The 21,686-nt window shown below is 44.7% G+C and overlaps 1 long non-coding RNA gene and 1 other non-coding gene across 4 annotated transcripts in view; one reads left to right on the forward strand and one right to left on the reverse strand.

The window, feature by feature from the left end:
* The window catches only part of LOC123331340, a 45,493-nt gene extending 27,256 nt beyond the window's left edge, over positions 1 to 18,237 (forward strand). For 2 of the 3 annotated variants that reach the window (XR_006547911.2, XR_006547910.2), the window contains exons 4-5: positions 14,307 to 14,469; positions 15,230 to 18,237. This is a non-coding gene — a long non-coding RNA (uncharacterized LOC123331340). The remainder of the gene's footprint in view (positions 1 to 14,306; positions 14,470 to 15,229) is intronic. The other variant, XR_006547912.2, reaches the window with a different exon arrangement.
* A 1,069-nt stretch (positions 18,238 to 19,306) lies between these two features.
* On the reverse strand, positions 19,307 to 19,413 carry LOC112581669. The gene has a single exon (XR_003106289.1). It is a non-coding gene; the product is annotated as a U6 spliceosomal RNA (small nuclear RNA).
* Positions 19,414 to 21,686: the final 2,273 nt, after the last annotated feature.

Genomic DNA, 21,686 nt, shown 5'->3' on the forward strand with positions numbered 1-21,686 from the left:
AGGTCCTGGCCTATTTTCCTGAGTATGTTTGTCAGGGGTGGGCCACTTGATAAGGTGGGGGCTCCCTCCTATATTCTTTCTGTGTTTCTTCTGGATTCTATGCCTTGGCTAGGGTTTGTCTTATGCGCATCTTTTTCACTTAAAAAAAATCATAAATGCAAGTTCATTATAGAAAAACTTGAAAAATACAGAGAAGTATGGAAAAGAGAAGAGCCTTCTTGTCCATGCGGGGCCCACTCTGGTAGCAGGTATTGTATTTCCTGCTTCCTGTGCATGTGATTTTATATACATGAGTTATTCTGTCTATATACTTGTGTCTCTTGCTCTGAAACAATTCTCTGAGCATTTTAATGTTTTGTGTTTGATCCCATTAGTAGTTTATTTGGTCAGTTCTTTGTGTTGAGTGCTTTAATAGTTGATCGTATTTTGTTGTTAGCAATGAAAACGGGCCAGATTGAGAACGTTTCTGAAACAATTCCAAATTTAATGACCTATTGAACTGGATACTTCCTGGTCTCCATATATGGTCTCTTATTCTGGGGAGAGCAAGTCCCAGTGCCCTCTGGATATGAACTCTCACTAGGGGAACCTTTCCTACTCTTCTGTATGGAGTTGATGAACTCCTATTCATCCTTCAATGCCTGGCTGAAGCAGCCTCTATCTGTAAATGCCTGATTCTCCCTCCTCATGGAATTGGCCCCCCTCTTTCCTGTGTTGTCCTCCGTGTTAGCTCATGCAGGACTCCCTGAATGGTATTTAGCCTTCTCTCTGGTCTCCCTCTGTGGGTCTGTGGAGGCACAGAGCGAGCTAAGTTATTGGCTTTGGTGATTCTGGCACACTTGGCAGCCCAGGACCGCCTGGCTTGCATGGATCCTCCAGTTTCCTGAGCTGTGTCTGGCATGCTCACAGATACACAAGGCATGCAGAGGTACAACTCAGGTGTTTGAAGGACTGAAACGAAGCAATACTAAAAAAAAAATCCCCCTTTCAAGCTCCCAGGACTCATCCTTGGTTTCCACTTTGGGCACGAAGACATTTCCTCCAAATGTCCCCGTTGTTGATGGCTGCTGTCAGAGTTCACATTGGCATTTGCACAAAATTCCTAATTTGCTATTTCTCTAGTGACTGTAATGAGGATGGAAAAGTGTCATTTAGAGCTAGTCTTCTCCTTGTGCTTTGAAAAATGAAGCGCATGCAGTTATCTGTAAATGAGATAATTACCTGCCTACTTCACTAAAGGTACCTACTAGTGATTTTTTAGCTTGTTTCACTTAACGAAAGCTTTACAAAGTGGGGAGCCCAGAGCTGTTAATAGACTTGTTGTAATAGACTCTGAGAAAAGGGTGAAAAAAACCCAGTTGTTCCAAACTAGTCAGAGAAATAGCCTGATGAAACAGCTGGTAGCTCAGGCATAAATTTAAGTCCTGATTGCGTTGAGAGCAAATGTAATAATAGCCACAACCAATATTTTTTAATATTACTGATCTTTCAGCAATAATTACCTAGAACTTTTAATGTCTGCAATTAGAACGCTAGCAATTCAGTGGTACAGACCAGTGGTAAACGGCACGAAATTGGATACTTGCTGTAATTGGTAATTAATCACTTTTCATTACCAGGAAGGGATGTTGTAGTTATTCTGAATAGATACAGCATGCTAATTACGGGAAAACACAAACCTACACATTTGAAGTTAGAGCTTTCAGGGAAATAAGCAATTCATGTCAATATTTTATATCTGAGAGGAAATTTGCTTCCCCCAATTAAATGATGAGGGAGTGGCCAATGTGTTTTGATAAGAACCTATAGGGCAAGAGGTATCCTTTTCCTAAGGGTCTTGGTCACATTTCCATTCATTTCTGTGTGTAATTAAAGTTTACCCCCTTTATGCAGACTTAGAAATGGTTCCAAGTAAATATTTATGTGTGTGTGCCCTGTTTGGTCAGCCCGTGGGATCCCAGGGCTCCTCTACAGGGTCATCATCACAACTGAAGCTCCCACCGAGACTTTTCTCTCTGGGCCAGTTCTCCCCTGTGATGTCCATCAGCATCAGGTCCATTTCTGTGGTTTTCCTCTGTTCCTTAGGAGATGGGACCATCATTTTCCCAGACTCGAGATGTCAGTATTTTTCTGGTCTTCCCACTTTGTCCCAAACTTCCTCATCTGTTATCAGACTGTCACATCTACCTTCAGGCCTCTGCTGCCTTTGCAGCCCACTCCCCGCCCCCCACTCCCCCGTACTCCCCCGCCCCCCCCTTCTCACTGCTACCACTCATTCCAGGGGCTCAATAGGATCTATTAAGACTGCATCCCAGGAAACTGCAACCTATGGAAAAAGGACTTCTAAAGAGAAAGTATGTCTATGAGAATTAGTGTAGAAAACCTTAGTCTATGACTAGGTCCCTGTTCCCTATTAATACTACCTCTGACAGTCCATCATATAGAACATGCCTTCCATGTTCATGCTTTCCATGAAATAAGGACCGTGGGGACTAGCCAAGCTGTTTCACCAAAGTCATGGCCATAAGAGGATATCCCCTGGGTGGAGTCCAGGGAGAGGGTGGGCTTATCCAACTGTCCACCTTGGTCACCTTCACACTTGCCTCTGGAAGCCCTGTACGAATGAAGAGCTTGTCAAGGGTCTAAAAGCCCTGGGTTCGCTGTGTTCTTCTTTAGAGAGTAAAGACAGAATGAAGTATTGACTGTTCTGTGAATACTAATATCCATTATACGCCTGCTCTCTCCTGGCCAAAGCTGCCCATGCCCTAACTAACAATATCATCACAAAGTTGGGTCATGATGGAGAAAGTGAAAGTCGCTCAGTTGTGTCTGACTCTTTGCGACCCCATGGACAGTACCGTCCGTGGAATTCTCCAGGCCAGAATACTGAAGTGGGTAGCCTTTCCCTACTCCAGGGGATCTTCCCAACCCAGGGAGAGAACCCAGGTCTCCCACATTGCAGGCAGATTCTTTACCAGCTGAGCCACAAAGGAATGGGGCCTATATAGATAAACCATTATAGCAAAATGTGTACATAGAGGCCAACAGAAGCCACTGGTCCCACACCTCTCACAATGATCTTCAGAGCCTCTCACCTGTTCTCCTATCAGGAGAAGATGTCAAAGGTGTTTCTGAGCCATGGCAGTTCCACTTCAGCTCTACTCGTCTTGATTTAGATTCAGAGGGTTCCTTTCCTTTCTCTTGCTATATTTTAAATATACCAGTGTGTAAATGTCGATTTCAAATTCCCTAACTATTCCTCATAGGCATTGAACAGGAGGGGTGGGGAGACCTGATTTTGAAGTTGCAGGTGGTGAACCTGGCCTGCCCTTGAACTTTAGTAACGGACACCTTACCATTTCTGCCCTGGTGACCAGTTGCCTTCACAGACAGGCTCATCAATGGCATCCTGGAATCAAGTAGATATACAGACAGAATTCAAAAAATCAGATGTGAAATGAAGAGCCATCCAGATAAAGCAAAAACCTCTTCTTCCCATTTCCTCCTCACATGACCATTACACGGCACTTCTTTACCCAAATTTTATCCTGCTCCCTCTTCCATCATGGCCAGCGTCCCTGAATTGGTTCCTCGCCCCACTGCACACTTTCAGCCTCAGAACTCTCTCCTCTGCCTTTGACACAGAGCTGAATAATGATGTGACAACATGTGATTGGGCGATTGATGTCAAATGTTAGCTGCAACATTCATTTTCCCCTGAAATGGACAAAGAAGAGTATTAGTCATTTAGAAACTTCATCTAGAAGCTACACCTCACGAGTGATAGTCCAAAATTGAATGGGTCTGAAATTTAAAGTGGCTTTTAAGTCCTCTCCTTTGATTGCTCCTCAGGTCATGCAGTGTCGTGAGAGGCCGAGGGAGCAAGTTACTGATGGGAGCTGGGAATGTCATTTGTTAGCTCCTTGACTCCTCCCAGAAGCCCATTCCTCCTGTGACAGGATGCTCCTGAGACCTTGCAAGAGGAATCTCGGGCTTGGGAGGTGGGCAGATTTGAGCTCCAGGGTCAGCCCTATCACTTCTTCCTTTGTGAGCCTCAATTTCCCCATTTACGAAACAGGGTTCATAAGATGGACTTCCCTGGTGGTTTGGTGGTTAGGACTCCATGCTTCCACTGCAAGGGGCACAAGTTCAATTCCTGGTTGGGGAACTGAGATCCTGCATGCTGTGCGGTGCAGTCAAAAACAAAAAGAAATCTCCAAAAAAACATGAAATAGGGTTAACAAGAATGATTATTGCCATCCTCATTTTGCAAAAATAAGAAAATAATATTTAGAGAGGGCTCAAATACAGAGTGAGTGGACAGACTACAACCCTCTCTGGGGCCATCAAGTCCCCAGAGAGATGGTATCCTGCCTTCCAGCCTCACCAGGAGGGCACCAGGCTGTTCACATACACTCCCATGTGGAGAGCAGCCCTTCCAACAATAACCAACCAGTGTGTGTCTGTGTATGACCTGAGTTCAGAGACACGGCTCCCCCAGGGTCCCCCCGATGGTCCTTCCAGTGGAAGCCAAAATAGCCCTGGATGAGAGCTTAAAATTCCCGCTCTCTGTGGTCAGCATTTTTCAAGGAAAAGAAATATGCAGCAGTCCGTGCAGGTTATTTAACATCTGGGAAGGTTCTTGCTCACTCTGAGCCCTCTGTGTGCTCCCAAGTTACTGATATCATCGTTAGAAATGGCTTCCACCTACGGCTCTGATTCATGGCCTGGTTACGAGTGTGATTCATTGGCTGCTAAGAAGCAGGCAGAGGCGGCTGTGTTACCTAGAAGCAGTGCCTGGGAATAGGATCACCGATGTGATGCGTCAGATATGCTAATGAGATCAATGCGACATTATGTTAAAAAACCCAAACCTCATTTGCAAGTGAATGTTAATAAGGAGAAAAGGCTCAGCTCAGGTTGGACTGGAATCACTGGCGGGACTAGTTCTTCCTCAGTTAAGTAACATAATTTGTTCAATTTGTTTTATGTCAGTAAGTGAAGAACCTTTTTACTCACTTTGATTCATGGAAGGAGGTTAGACAATGGTACAGTAGAAAGGAAATTAACATTTAACCTGCCTGGCTGGGTTTTCTAACGGATGTCTCAATATGACTGAGGCAGTGTGCGTAAATTCTCCCGATAAACCAGAATGAAACAGCAGCTATTTAAATCCCATAGAAAATCTGGATGGCAGATATTATAGTCCAAAGAGAGACCTGATGGGTGTTGGGTCAGGAACGGGAAGACTGGAATCCTGTTCTCATCTATTACTCATTACTTTGAGTCACAAACTTCCTGGGCCTCAGTTCTTGTATCTGTAAAATGGAGTTAATGCAAAAAAAATGTTGTGAGTTCATACACTGTAATATACCCATCTAACAATGACTTATGGAGCACCTACTACGTGCTGGGCACTGTGCTAGTTTCTGGGGTTACAGTGATGGATAGAATTGTCAGGATCCTTATTGTAAGGGAAATTACGTTCTGGCATCCTTTAAAATTTTTTATTATGAAAAAATTCAGACCTTCATGAGAGTGGGCAGAACAGGATAATGAGCTTCATCTACCCATCACCCAGACTCAAGCCCAAGAAAGATTTTGCTACGTTTGCTTTGCCTGTCTCCCATGTTTTTTGCTGAATTATTTTAAAGCAAATCATAGACACTGTGTTCCTTGTCCATTGCTATATGACAAACAGCCACAGATTCAGCTGTTTGAACAACACACCTTTGTTATCTCACACTTTCCAAGGTTTAGGAATCGGAACACAACTTAGCTGGGTCTTCTGCTCTGTTTCACAAAGCTGCAATCCAGATGTCAGCCTGGCCTGAGGTGGCCTGAGCCTAGTGTGATTGTTGGCAGAATTCAGTTTCTTGTGGTTGTAGGGCTGAGGCCCTCAGCAACAAGAGGCCGTCCTGTAGGCCGCTCACTGCATTGCTGTTTGCATCTCCTTTGAGGCCAGCAGGAGTATTTCTCTGACACTTTACCCTTTGCTAAGGGCTCACTTGATTAGACTAGGCCCACCCAGGGTAATTTTGCTTTTGATTAACTCAAAGTCAGCTGATTTACACCCTCTCATGGGAGCGCTATGCCATCATATTCACAGGTTTTCTTCCCACTCAGATTGTTTTTGTTCAGTTGCTAAGTCATGTCTGACTCTTTGGAACCCCATGGATTGCAGCATGCCAGGATTTCCTGTTCTTCACTTTCTCCCAGAGTTTGCTCGAGCTCTTGTTCATTGAGTCCATGATGCTATCAAACCTCAGGGGGAGGGCGTCATTCAGAGTGGAACCAGCAGGGGGTATGGATCTCGGGGGCTATCTTGGAATTTTGCGTATTTTGTGGGCATTTCATCCCTACCATCTTAAATATGCACTTCTACAAATTATGGGCATTCTTTAATAACTACAATTTCATGTTAATATGTGATCGGGATTGCTGTTACTCAGTTTAGGACATGTTATGCCGTCATAACAAGTTACAGCCAGGCCCCCCCCCCTCCCCCGCAATCTCAGTGACTTCCAACCACAAAGGTTTCTTTCTTGGCTCACATTCCACCTCCGTCACAAATTGGTTTCAGCACTTTATCCTCAGGCCCAGCTTGAAGGAACAGCCCATTTCTGGGAAAAGAGATGGAGTGACATGCAAAGGCATGTCAAGCTTCATCTGCGATGTGTCCGCGGCCCATATTCTTACCTTTCCTTTGCTCGTCCTACTCCTCAGGGGCTAGGAGTCCAGTCCTTCTACAGAGAGGAAGGCCATTAGGAAAGGTTTGGCTGGGGGTCTAGGTTAAAGCAAATAATGAAACCTCCCAGTTATCTCTTAAGTATCTTTTACTCTAGAATACGCTCACTCCCACACCGTATTTTTCACAGGTTATTGGCCCACTGGAGAAAGTGATCGGTTGTCATCTGGAGTTTTCTGTGTCCTGACTTTGTCTCTTTGCTCCTTGTGTGTCCTTCCACTTGCAGCGTTGTGTGCAGTATCCCTGCGGGCCAGAAGTTAGGCGTAGTGAGTAGCTGGGGGCCAAGGATACTGCACAGGGAATGTTTGGTACTTTGTATTTTATCACATCAAAAAGCACTTGATATTTGCTGAGGAAATCTTTTTAAAAACTTCATATTTTTAAATTGAAATTCTTACTCTTATATCCTTACATCCACTTAGATGCTTATTACTACTAGTCAGGCCCTGTACCATTTGTGTGAACTGCCCCAGAATAGGCAAATCCATAGAGGCGGGAAATAGATTAGTGCTTGACAGGTGCTGATGGAGGGGGAGGGGAGTGGAGAGCAACAGCTAATGGGCACAGGTTTCTTTTTGGGGTGATGAAAAATTTGGGGGAATTGATAATGGTTGCTATACAACTTTGCAAAAATAAGTGGCTGCCAAGGTCTTTCCCAACTGCTAAGTACCAGTTCAACCCACAAGGGACAGGGACTAACTCTGCTTGGGGGTGTCAAATAGAAGTGACCCTGGAGGAGGCCCACAAAGGATAGGGGGTGGAGCTCAAGAGAGCCAGGCAGCAGTACAGGTTGCAAGATCCAGACCAAGCCACATGTTTACCTAGTATTCGGGCTCTCCAGAGCTGCCCTTACAGGGGCTGCTGGGGACAGCAGCTGGGCGATGGGCCCTGGGCCCCTCACTTCCTCTCCAACCCAAGCAGCTCTGCTCCCACCTGTTCACAGGTGAGACTTCTAGGTAAGACTTTGTTCCAACCAAGAATTCTGCGATGCAAAACCCCTGACTTGAGTGAACAGTTCTCAGCGCTGTCACGTATTCCATTAGAATATTAGTGAGTCTGCATCTAATAATGAAGAAGATGACATTGGCAATGAGCATCACTCACAGTCACAGCCACCATCCAGGGGACACTGAGCATGCATCAGGCTCCACTCCAGGCATGTGATATTCGTCATCTGATTTACTTTTCATAAAACCCAAATGCGGTGTATAGTCTTAGTCTCATTATACAGGTGAGGAGACCCAAGTGTCTTAATCGAGTTCACACAATTAGGCCTGTTGATCTGGGAAATGAACTCAGATCCTTTTAGTTCAGAAGCTGGTGCCCGTGTTATCTTCCTCCCTTGTGCTTGAACAGTGCTTTACAGTTTGCAAAGCCCTTCACAGGCCATTTCTCTGTGGAGAGCTATAGCAGCCCTTGGAAGAAGAACTGCACAGGTATCCCCCTTCTGCAGTTGAAGAGAATGGGGCTTCGAGTCTTAGTCCGGGTTGCAGAACGCTGACACGGGGCGGGTGCCCTGGGCTACCGTGAATCTACCCCATTCCCTGTGCCAACTGCTGGGGAACCACTGGAGCACAGAGATTTGACTGGTGCTCAGTGTGGCCACCCCTCCCCGGCCATCCTTCTCAGTATACATGAGATGCTCAAATGATGATGTTTTATTCTAATGACAAAGAGTATAACAAGCACAGGAAATGGCCTGGCATTAATCTCCACTCCATCTTGTGGCAGTGACTGCAATGAAAATGAGAAATAGTTTAAGCTTAACCCATTCTCATTACAATCATAATTACATTTTGTGGTCATTCTTAGTTTCTAGCAGAACCCAACTGCTCTCCATGTCAATTTGAAAGATACAGACAGCCCTTAATTTTTCTCCAGCATTCATCTGCCCGGCCATCTGCCGAGGACTGATCCTTGGGAAGCTGAAAATTAGGCTTAAGGAACTTATCTGTTTTATGTTTTAAATGGTTTGGCACGGACCTGCTAAACATCTGGACAAATGTAATTTACATGCATGTGCCTCAAAAATACATTGGATCAGGCAACTGATTTATCTTTCTAATAACATGTTTAATTGAGAATACTCAAACTGGGGCCCTGATTATACAGCTAATGGCACTGAAAGGTGGCCAGGAAGTGTGCTTGGGTGTCACAAGAGGAGAGACTGGGGACCAAAACTTGCCAAGGTCAGCCCTCCAATTCTCAAGCCATTGTTGGACTCCTGAGTGGCTATGTCCTCATAGACACCGTGTACTGATGGCATTCTCCACAATGACTTCCTGGCACACAGCTCTGCAATGTTCTTCTGTGGCTGTTACATAACAACTCCATTTACCAATAAATACCTTTCTTAATGGTTCATCCTTTTTTTTTTTTTCTTTTGGTACATGTTAATTGAGCCCCTGTGATGTGCTAGGCATTGGTTAGGAGCTGGTGACACAGACAAATACTTTCAAGGAATCTGCTTTCTAGAGATCAGCACAGAAGGCTTTGGGGGTACAGGGGAGTGCCCTAATCTCTGCCTACCTCCTGGGGTGGAGAGTGGACTAGGAAGACCCTGCTGGCCCTCAGCCTCCTAGCCCGGCCTTGTCTGTGGGGCAGCGGATGAATCACCAAGCATCTCTGGGCCTGTTTTTCCACCTTTAAATCAGCTTCCTGGGGCCTCGGACAACAAAAGCAGGTAATATCATCCATGTGCTTAGTACAGAGCTTGGCATCTGGTTGTCTACCAGGGGCTCATAGGTAGCTGGGAGGGCTTTGCTAGGGGTGGGGATGGGAAGTGTGTTCCAGGGCAAGGGCTCAGCCTGTCCTAAGATCCAGCACAGCGATAGAGCATTGAGCATGGTTGGACCACAGAGGAGAGGCAGGGGCAGCAGCAGAGGCCTGGTCCTAGAGCCACCTGTGAGCCAGGCTAAGATGGTGGACTTTGCCCCAACGCCACAGGGAGCCTCATGGAGAGGGAGGCAGGGGAGAGGGAGGCAGGGGAGAGGGGGATGATCAGAGGAGTGCTTTAGAAACATCATCTGGCCACAGAGTGGAGACTGGACCCCTCAAACTCAGGGCAAGACGAAAGCCTGAGAGGTTGACAGCAATTCCAAAGAGGACCTTGGTGGTAGTTACAGTTTGATGGATTTTGTTGTCTCATGGATGATGTTTTACAGTTTTTTTTTTAAGGGCGCTTTTGGAGAATTAAGCTTCAGGCTGCACTTTCCATGCATGTGCCCATTTTGGGCAAGGGATGGAATATGGTCCCCTAGAGCTGGGGCCCTGGGGGCTGTGGCCCAGATTGTAATCAGAGTCCTGGGTGTGCGGGCCCCTCCCACCTCCTCTGCAGACCCCTTACCTGGCCCAGCGACCTGGAGCTCTAGGTGAACCCAATGAGGTGTGGGAGGGGCTGAGGCTATGCACCTGTGCTATGGGTCCCGGCATGGAACCCGAACAGCTGTGGAAAGAGCTCCTGGAGTGGTGGGTTTCAGAGCAGAGTCTCCTGCTATCCCTTTCTGACTCATGGACTGACTTTTCTCTGATGGCTGAGTGGCCAGCAAGTCAACATGTGTATCACTCACCACCGTGCCTCACTGGTCCAGACAGCATCCTGTTGTGTTCTGGACTGGGTTTGAAATGTAACGGCAGGCCTCTTAACACTATTTAAAAATAAATTCACAGGTACAGGCAGGGTAGTTGGCAAAGGAGATCAGGACCGTGAATGAACGCTGAAAGGGAAAATACCGTGATAAAAGTGGAAAAGCAAATGAGACATTTGCCATGAGACCTGCCAGGAAACGAGACTGGCCCTAATTGATGCAGCGGATCTCTGCACGAACCCGCAGTTGCACATGGGGGCCGGCCCCTGCCTCGTCCAGCTGTCTCGTCCCGCCGGCCTGAGTCATCCTTCGCTGGCTCCAAGCTGCAGCCTCGGGTTTGGCAGCAGAATTAGATCTGACCTTTTCAATCGTGGCTTTTAAAAAAATTATTAAATTTAAAAATGGTTAAACCTCAAATGAGCTGAAATCTTTTGTGCAAAGAACCCGTCTATCATTTCTTTTGTCCATAAAATATATTTAACCTCAACCATGTAATTAACGCCAGTGAATCCACCAGGCTGGTTGGGTTTATTATGTGCTCAGGGAGCTCAGCCGTTCTCATCTGAAAAGGGCAGTGCCGGGCATTTTCTTGAGTTTCTTGGCAAAAACTGTAGGCAGAAAGTTGAAGCTCATCTGGAATAGTTTCCACTTTGCCTCCTTCTCTTCCTTCCACAATCCAGGTTGAGCAGAAAAGGCTTCACAATTAGAGAGAAATGCTCAACAAAGGATAATTAGCCAGGCTCACAGCACAGTCTTGGGGTGGGGGGAGGTGGTGATGTGTGTCTGGGCAGGAATTCAGAGGAGCCAAGTCAGCTTCACCAAGCCCTCAGACGCCCAAATGCAGTTTCCAAGCCAGGCAGAGAAAAGGTGACAGTCTGGTGGCATCTAAAGCAGAGATTCTCAACACGATTCTGGGAATCTCGGCTTCCCAGTGAAAATGAAAGAGCACTGGCTTGAGAGTCCGATGGACTTGAGTTAGGATTTGCATCTCTGCTGCTTATTTGGTGTTTGAACCTGGTAAGTCATGAAGCCATTCTGAACCTCGTTTTTCTTATTTATGAAAATAAGTATCTTGCAGAGTATTGTGGTTAAAATGGGATCATATATGTCAGATTCTTAGTACAGAGCTTGGCACATAGAAATCAGCCTCCATTATTTTTTTTCCTTTTATTCCTCCTCCTTTTCCCTACTGGAAAATGGGTCGACCAAACTGAAAATAGCTAAATACATGTTGTGTGTGTGTGAAGGGAGTGGGGAATGCCTGCTCAATCAAGCATCAGGATAGATTGTACAGCTGTAATCATTGTGATAGTGTGGTACTGGCCCAGCAGTAGACAGGTGTCTAATGGAATTGAATAGGAAGCCTGGATGCAAACCACACACAGATGACCCTGCCCGCATTGTGGGGAAGCACGGACTACTCAGTAAACAGTGCGTGAGCACTGGTTAGCCACATGGGAGAAATGAAATGGGCTTCCTACCTCCATATACAGAATCGCTCTCAGGTAGATGAAATGTGAAAGGCAACATTTGAGTATTTTAAGAAGAAAATAGAGGAGATCTCTCTGTGACCTCAAGGTAGGCTAGGGTTTCTTAGCAAAATGCAAAAAGGTTGATAAGTTAGACTACCTTAAAATTCAGAACTTCTTTCGACAAAAAGCTGGATAAGATATTTACCACATAAATAACAAAAGATAAGTATTCAAAGTATAGACAAATGGGAAATAATAAGACACAATGTGATAGAAACATGGGGAAAAGACTTGTTTATAAAGACATTTTATGAAATAGTAGAAAAGGTTGGCCAGTGACATGCAAAGAGATGTTCAACTTCATTTGCAATTAGGAAAATGCAAATTAAAATCACAAAGAAACTAGGTGACATGAAGGATGGATTAACTAACCTTATTGTGGTCATTTCACAATATATACATAAATCCATTCATCACAAACATTTGAAATATTTGTTATATGTCAATTATATCTCAATACAGCTTAAAAAAACTTATCAAGCCACCAGTAGCCTACTACGAGTAGTCTTGCTTTTTCCATATGATCACTTAAGTGAAGTTTTCTTTGATTTTTTTCCTGACTATTCCTCATCACATCAAGATAACAAAGATATATCTCTATTTAGACACACACCAATACATACACAGAAACCTCACAGAAACCTACCATTTGTTCTCACTGGGTTGACAAAAACCCAAGAAGTCTGACACCATGCATACATGAGGACGTGGCGAATGGGAACACTTACATGATGCTGGATAGCGTAAATTGGAAAACTATTTTGGAAAATAAATTGACATCATCTTGTAAAGCTAAGTATGTACAACCCAGCACGTGACTCATTGGTGTCCACCGGACCTCAGAGAAACTCCTGTTGGTGTGCAGCTCTCACAGCAGCACTGCAGGTAAAAACAAAATATCGTAAACCATTTTAACATCCTTTGATAAGAAAATGGTTAAATAGACTGTCAGCATTATAGGTATATGAAAATGAACGCACTCCAGCTACCCACAAACACCTGCATGAATCTTAGAAATGATTTGCTGAGTGAACCAAACATCTTGCAGAAGAGCATATAGAGTAAGATGCCGTTTTTATAAAATGCGAAAACCAATTAACACTGAAAAATATTGTTTGAATGACAAAATGATAAGCAGACAATTCAAGATCCTGGCTACCCCTTTGGAAGAGGCAAGGGGATGAACGGGCATGGAGCAAATTGATAACATTGCCTGTGTTGGTAACATTCTGTCTCCTGGTGGGTGCTGGTTTCACAATGTGTATGTTATCATTATGCTTCATAACTCACACACATGTTCCATCTATTCTTTTGTGTGTTGAGTATTGTGAAATTAAAAACAGAAATAACAAGAATGCATGGAAGGACTGGGACTTGACTGGCTGCAGTTACTGTTGCTGATAGACTCCCTGGAAGGTGAAGAGTGAGGAGGCCGCTGTGCAATGTACCCAGACAGGCTGAGCTCATGCTGGAGGGAGAGAAGAGGTGAATCTCATGAGAGTAAAGCCTGACAGGGGTTCCAGGCTCCTGTCAAGGTTGTGTAACATTTGGTGACATCCTGGGAAGGTGGGGGATTACACATGGTGGCTCAGTTGGTAAAGAATCCGCCTGCAATGCAGGAGACCACCTGCAATGCAGGAGACCCGGGTTTGATCCCTGGGTCGGGAAGATCCCCTGCAGGAGGAAATGGCAACCCACTCCAGTATTCTTAAGGCCTGGGAAATCCCATGGCGGGCTACAGTCTATGGGGTCACAACAGTTGAACATGACTTAGCGAGTAAACCACCCCACATGGGAGTTGGTGCCCTGCAGGCATGGTCATATATGAAAGATAACAGCCTGGAATTCCAGGGAATGGGAACTGGTTTGGCCAACTGTGATCTCTTGGGATTTCTCTTCCCACTTAATGTCTGATAGTAGTGTTGTACAGTGTAGGCTGTTATTAGACTCTTTAACATAAAAATAAAAGCGCTGCCATGGGGTAACGTCAGCAAGTTTCAGTCTCAAGACAGTTAATTTTCCTGTGAGAATGTGGTGCTGTCAGAATCAACTACCGAGGCATTCTAATTCCTACATGTTTGGGGATACGGTGGCTTTGAGTGGGAGGGAGCTAGTCTATCAAAACGGCAATAGTTCTGAAAAATTTTCAAGGAAGTAAAATTAAAGAATGGAAGTGCAGAGTATTCTTTCAATTTCAAGGCATGTGTAAAGGCTCTTTGCCCTGTGCAATTAGGTCCAGGTCCTAGCGGGGACAGGACATGGCAACCCACTCCAGTATTCTTGCCTGGAGAATCCCATGGACAGAGGGGCCTGGTGGGCTACAGCCCATGGGGTCACAAAGAGTCGAACAAGACTGACCACACATGCCCCGTGGGGGAAGATGAGACGCCTGTTTCTTCTGCTACCAACTCTCTTCTTTAAAAATGCCTTGCTTCTCAGTACAGTAGACCTGAAGGAATGTGGATGGTCCTCTGTTTCAAGAGAACGTGGATTAACATTGTGGAAAGATGCTATGGCCGGCCGACAGTAATGCCTTTTATAATGCCAGAAAGACATTGCTATGACCCGGAAATCATGGGTCGGTGAAAACATCTGGATTTTGGTGAGTTGTTTTCCTATTTGTTTATTCAAAAGCCCTCACTTCGGATTCTGTCCCTGGTCATTTAGCAAAGGTCCCCAGTATGAGCCATTGTCTCATATGCCAAAAGACTCTAGAGAGTCTCTGTGACCAGCAGAAGGCTAGTCTGTTGGGAGTCTCGGTTTTCTGCTTATTCCAACACTGTTGAAACCGCGTCCTTTAACAAAAAAATTGCCATCCTGTGGACATTGCCAGCAGGGAGCAGCAGGAGCAATTTGCTGCTGACCATCCTATTTTCATCAATTTTGGAAATTTTGCTTAATACTGTGAAGTTAAAGGAGAATTCTGCTCCCTCCCTCTGTCGTTTTCCTATCTTTCATATTATTTATTTTAAAATTTAAATATTTTCCTTTGGCAGTGCCACATGCATAGCACGTGGGATCTTAGTTTCTCAACCAGGGATTGAACCTGTGCCCCGCTGCCCTGGAAGCGTGGCATCATAACCACTGGGCCACCAGAGAAGTCTCTTTCATATTTAAGACTGGTTAAAAATTTCTGCCCAAAATTGACTGAGCAGAACTCAAGGTTCAAATTGCAAGTCCTAACTGGATAGTGCCTGGCTTCCCTGTGCTTTACAAAGACAGGTTTTTAAAATACCTGTCACATCAGAATCTGGAAAGCCTTGGCCATCCCCTACTGCCTACTTCCCTGTCCCAGTCTTGAAACCTTCCATTTACCCAATGCTTAAATATGGAAACGGTAATAATTAACATTGTGCTCTCAGTGCAGGTGGTGGCTCTAAATAGCTTACGGGCTCTATGGATGTCTAGAAGCAGTGAAGTCGTGTTCGTTGTTATTGCATGAAATGAAAGAAGCACCTTGGATGATTACAGACAAAGATCTCTTCCCAGTGGCCAGCAGAACCGAGGGGAAGAGCCACCTCTCATTCCCTTCGCAGATGGCCTAGGAGCTGGGAGGATGGGCAGAGAAGCCTGGAAAACCGGCTGGCTTCTAATTGTGTCTTTACAGCCAACTAGGCTACCAAAATGATTATCTTTTTCTCTCCGAGCCTTACTGACCTGTGGCTAATGAGATTTGTGCTTCGATTAGTTGTAGAACATAAATTAGCTAATCAATGGCAATGGATTCGCATTATTTCTCATACATGAGTTCTGCTGCAGTGATCTGTACTGAATATTCAAATCAATTTCAGATACTCTGAACGACTCCGTTAATGTGACCTGCTGGAATCTGGCTGCATGCGTAGCCTCCTTGGGAGCAGATGAAGACCAGGCTGAGCCCAGCTCATACCCCAGCCACTCAGGCATCCGGAGCTCTGCAAACTACCTTGCTTTCCCTTTCACACAATGACGGTCAAAGAGGATTGGGGAAAAAGTCGTGCGGCTGGTGGGGGGAAGCAACAGAAACTCCGGAGAACTCACAGCCCCACCTGGCCTCCTTTCCTGCAAAGGAACCAGGCTAAGTGGACATCAAAAAGCAGGGAGCTGTTTTCAGGTTTCTGGGGTACAAACTTTGCCAAGGGCAGGATCCTGGGTCGTCATCTTCAGTTTTCAACCAGGGGAAGAAAATCTTCACTCTTTGCTGTAGTTGTCTCGTCTGTACAATTAACCAGCATCTTGGCATAAAACGTGGAAATTTGTACAGTCTTCCAGGCATCTGTGGGCTTTATGGTACAAGTTCTGTTAGTACTGAAGCCACAGAAAATTAAATGTTCCCCAAAGAACTTCCAGATGTGCTTTATTCTAATGGGGTCATTATGCAGTAAATTAAAAAGCAGGGTAAATGGAACTGTAAAATTTAAATTACTCTAAAACCACATCTCTTTGCTTTGAGCATTCATTTGTGGGGTTGCATTTGCAATAAATGTGAATTAGGCAGCTGCAATAACTGTTAATCATATATTTATAAAATAGTAATGAGGAAATGAATAGCAGAGTAAGACAGCTGCACATTTGTCTGAGAGTGTGTCAACTGTGAACATAATAAGATGTGGAACATTGTTTGGAGCTGGGCTGATAATACAGTGAATGTAAGAGATCGCTTCAGCCTCTTAACTTTACACGAAATTATACATAAAATCCATAAAAGCCCATAATAATGCATTATGCCCCTGAATTGTATTCAATATTTTTCTTTGCTTTGATTTTCTGAAATGAGCTCTACTTTCGCCAAAGCCATCTTCCAGGCATCAGTGAGGCTTTTGTTTCAGGCGATGTCGGGCTTCTGAGATTGCAATTGGATTTAAAGGAAGCAGGGCCGGTGCTGGCAAGGAGTTAATGGTGGTGCTTTGTTTTGTTTCCTCGGACCTGCTGTACGCGGCTGGAGGCACGCCTTGTCCTGGGCGGAGGACAGAGGGGCTCCAGGCCTCTGCAACTGACCCCTGAGATCAAGATGGGGGAGAGAGGCCACTGCCAGTCCACCAGAGCCCCTGGGCTGCACGCTGGACCTGGTGAGAGCAGGGACACGGCTTTCAGCCACTGTTCAGACAAGCATCTCCTTGGGGGCCATGGCTGGGAGCTCCAGGCAGGTCTAGTAAAGGTCCGTGGCCTTGTGCTTGGGAAGGATGGTTATCCTGATGGCTGAAGTGATGATTGTTACTTGGAAACCTCCTTGCCTGGTGTTTGAACCAACCCCTCTGAAGGGAGCATCTGTTGAGGCAGAGCCTTCCTGAGCACGGAGAGGCAGGGAAGGGGCCAGTGAGTGAGTGTCCACAAGCAGCTAATCCTGGCTGTCCTTGTATCCTGTCCTGTCCAGCTGATCCTGGCTCTCCTCCTGTCCTTGTATCATGGGCATGACCAGGATGAAGCCAGTGCCCTTTACTGAACATTCAGGGCTCTGTCCGGCCTGGCCCAACTGCGTCTCCCCGACCCCCACGTTAAACACCCGCGGGGTCCCAGATCTGCCATGATCTCAAGTTTGGTGGCTCTGAGTATGTGGTTCTCTTGACCTGGAATATTCTTCCCTGCTTCAAAGATCCCAGTTGCTCCTGCATGTCCCTTGTGAAGCTGCCCCAGACTCCTGGACCCCTTTCCTTATACCCCTGGTGCTCATCACGCTCCGCGCACCTCACCATGACAACAGCAGTCTCATCGCATCTCTGGGGTGCTGTAACCTAGTGTCCATGTACCTGTCAGACTCAGGGCTCCCTGAGCAGACCCTCAGGTTTGGTGCTTTGCTACATCTTGTTTTGGGAGATGCAGCCACTGGATGTTGGTGTAGGATTAAGGACAGTGGCCTGGGAGGGTCTAACGTAAGCTCTCTTGGTGTTTCTACAATTAGGCCAGGTCTCCCTTTTCTCTGGGCAGCCCCCAGCTCTTGGGATGAATGACAATTGTCTGTAAGGAGCTGGAGAAGGAGCAGGTCTAACAGGAAGAGGGGAAGTTCAATGTGGGGTGTTTCAAAATAGAATGTTGAGTTCATAACCGTCCTCCCATCACTCAGGATTTTGTAAGACCCTCACTGAAGGCAGTTTATTGTAGGAAACTGGGACTCACTGTTCTTTCTGGGAAAGAGGGAGGAGAGGGAGAGAGACAAAAACAGAGACAGAGGCAAGGAAAGACACACAGAGAAGAGGAAGAGGAGAGGGGAGGAAAAAGCTTGTTATACACACTTGCAAAGAACATTCTGTAAATCTCTTCCCAACCCACATTCATTTCCCAGTATTTCAGTGTCATTTTTCTTTAACCAACATTTTTTTTTCTCTTGTTACAAAAATACTCTATGGTCATTTTTATAATGTGCAGCATGAAGAATTTCATAATTTATTTAACCATTCCCTTATTTGTTTAAAAATTCCTGTTTATTTAACCATTCTCTATATGTTTATTCTCTTATTGTTTATTGAATCATTCTTCATTCATTGAGTATTTATGAATATTTTTTGCTCCTTTAAATAATGTTGTTAAAATCCTTAAAATCTTTGCCAATTTCATAAGTATAGTATGATGCTTCATTATTATTTTAATTTCAGTTTATTTCTGGTAAAGTAGAATTTTTCTCTCTCTCTCTCTTTTTTTTTTTTGCTTATTTATGTGTAGTTTTTCTCCGGAATGATTAAGTACAGCTTCACTGACGAGGGAACAGTGCCATCACTGAACGTCTTATGGGGTGCAGTGTTTCATTTCACCTTCACATTAACCCCATTCATAGATGCTATGGTCTGTGCGAGCTTTGGTGACGTTGAGGAGCCCCCCTGAGGTGCATGGTTAGTGGGCGCTGGATCCTGCTGCACTGCAGGCACGTCCTTTCATTTTTCTACTGGGGGCTGACAGCTTCCTCTTTAACTTACTGGAGCTGTTTGCATATTGAGTGTTTAATTCATTGTCCGTGTACCTATAGGCTTTTTTTCTTTTAATGAAGTATAGTTGATTTGCAATGCTGTGTTAGTTTTGGGAATACAGCAGAGTGATTCGGTTATATATATATGTATATATAGAGGTTTCCCAGTGGTGCAATGGTAAAGAATTCACCTGCCAATGCAGGAGATGCAAGTTCAATCCCTGGGTTGGGAAGGCCCCTTGGAGGAGGAAAGGCAACCCACTCCAGTATTCTTGTCTGGAGAATCCCATGGACAGAGGAGCCTGGTGGGCTAGAGTCCACAGGGTCGCAGTCAGACATGACTGAGCATGCACATATATATATATATATATATATATATATATATATATATATTCATTCTATTTCAGGTTCTTTTCCCTGTAAGTTATTACAGATATTGAGCAGTGTTCCCTATGTTATATAGTAACTCCTTGTGCTTATCTATTTTATATATAGTAGTGTGTATCTGTTAATCCTAAGCTCCTGATTTGTTCCCCCCTCTTCTTTCCCCTTTGGTAACCATGAAAAATATGAACACTTCACAAGTTTGCGTGTCATCCTTGTGCAGGAGCCATGCTAATCTTCGCTGCATCATTCCCGTTTCAGTATATGTGCTGGGGAAGAGAGCACCGGCATGGTCTTTTAAACAGAGGCCTCATGGCCCAGGGTTCCCATCAGAGAAGGGGAAATGGCTCCCCTAAGCAACCCACTGCTCTCCCCGTTTTGTCTTCATTCAGAGTCACCTCTTGGTGGCTCTGCTTCCAGGTTTCTCCCCTCTCGTCGTCTTCTGATGTCTCCACCCTTTGGAAGGTGGGTGGAATGGTGGCTGTTCGTCGTCTCACTCGTTTGAGAAAGCTGAGGACTGCCCTGGGTAGGAGAGACGGCAGGGACGCTGATAAAAAACAAAACCTAAACCAGCATTAGTAAAACCAGACCAAATCAAACCAAGCTGAACAAATATCCCAACATGCTGAGTCAGTCCGTTTGGATTTGGGGTGAAGTTGCCAGGTAAAATATAAAATGCCCAGATAAATGAATTTCAGATACATAACACTAAAATTACTAAAAATATTAAAAAAAAAATGTCCTATGCACTGTTTGGAACATACTTATTCCCCCAAATTATTTTTTGTTAGAAATTTCTTAGGAGGCTTTTAGTCTTTTTTCAAACCTAATTTTATTGGGATAACTAACATCTGTTATATAGATAGAAAGGACAGTTTAGCAGTATAAATTTATTTTAGAAGTTCAAGTGAACAATATTTAAAATCAGTCAATATGAACCATAAAACTGTTTTGAATTTGAGTTTATGAGTTACCTTTGCAACCTACAGCAGCCTCAGCTCCAGTTCAGGTTAGGTTATTTATTTATTTATTTGTAGCAGTGAATAAATCCTGCTTGCAAATAGTTAAAAAAAAAAAAAAGGCATACCTTAAGATTTAAGCGTAGCGGTGAAACGGCCGAGAGGAGATACCCCATGTCCAAGGTAAGGAGCAGCAGCTGCACTTTGCTGGAGCAGCTGTGAAGAGATACCCCACATCCAAGGTAAGAGAAACCCCACAAAGACAGTAGGCGCTGAGAGAGGGCATCAGAGGGCAGACAGACTGAAACCACAATCACAGACAACTAGCCCATCTGATCACACAGACCACAGCCCTGTCTAACTCAATGAAACTAAGCCATGCCATGTAGGGCCAGCCAAGATGGACGGATCATGGTGGAGAGGTCTGACAGAATGTGGTCCACTGGAGAAGGGAATGGCAAACCACTTTAGTGTTCTTGGCTTGCGAACCTCATGAACAGTATGAAAAGGCAAAAAAATAGGACACTGAAAGATGAACTCCCCAGGTGGGTAGGTGCCCAATATGCTACTGGAGATCAGTGAAGAAATAACTGCAGAAAGAATGAAGGGATGGAGCCAAAGCAAAAACAAAACCCAGTTCTGGATGTGACTGGTGATAGAATCAAAGTCTGATGCTGTAAAAAGCAATATTGCATAGGAACCTGGAATGTCAGGTCCATGAGTCAGGGCAAGTTGGAAGTGGTCAAACAGGAGATGGCAAGAATGAACATCAACATTGCTAATTCTAGGAATCAGCAAGCTAAAATGGACTGAAATGGGTAAATTTAACTCAGATGACCATTATATCTACTACTGTGGGCAGGAATCTCTTGGAAGAAATGGAGTAGCCATCGTAGTCAACAAGAGTCCAAAATGCAATACTTGGATGCAATCTCAAAAACGACAGAATGATCTCTGTTTATTTTTCCAAGGCAAACCATTCAATATCACAGTAATCCAAGTCTATACCCCAACCAGTAATGCTGAAGAAGCTGAAGTTGAATGGTTCTATGAAGACCTACAAGACCTTTTAGAACTAAGACCCCAAAAAGATGTCCTTTTCATTATAGGGGACTGGAATGCAAAAGTAGGAAGTCAAGAAACACCTGGAGTAACAGGCAAACTTGGCCTTGGAGTACAGAATGAAGCAGGGCAAAGGCTAATAGAGTTTTGCCAAGAGAACACACTGGTCATAGCAAACACCCTCCTTCAACAACACCAGAGAGGACTCTACACATGGACATCACCAGATGGCCAAAACAGAAATCAGACTGATTATATTCTTGTATATAAGAATGGAGGAGCTCTATACACTCAGCAAAAACAAGACTGGGAGCAGACTGTGGCTCAGATCATGAACTCCTTATTGCCAAATTCAGCTTAAACTGAAGAAAGTGGGAAAAACCACTAGACCAGTCAGGTATGACCTAAATCAAATCCCTTATGATTTTACAGTGGGAGTGACAAATAGATTTAAGGGACTAGATCTGATAAAGTGCCTGATGAACGATGAATGGAGGTTCGTGATATTGTACAAGAGACAGGGATCAAGACCATCCC

The sequence above is a fragment of the Bubalus bubalis genome, chromosome 23, assembly GCF_019923935.1.
Source record: "Bubalus bubalis isolate 160015118507 breed Murrah chromosome 23, NDDB_SH_1, whole genome shotgun sequence".
NCBI classification, from domain to species: domain Eukaryota; kingdom Metazoa; phylum Chordata; class Mammalia; order Artiodactyla; family Bovidae; genus Bubalus; species Bubalus bubalis.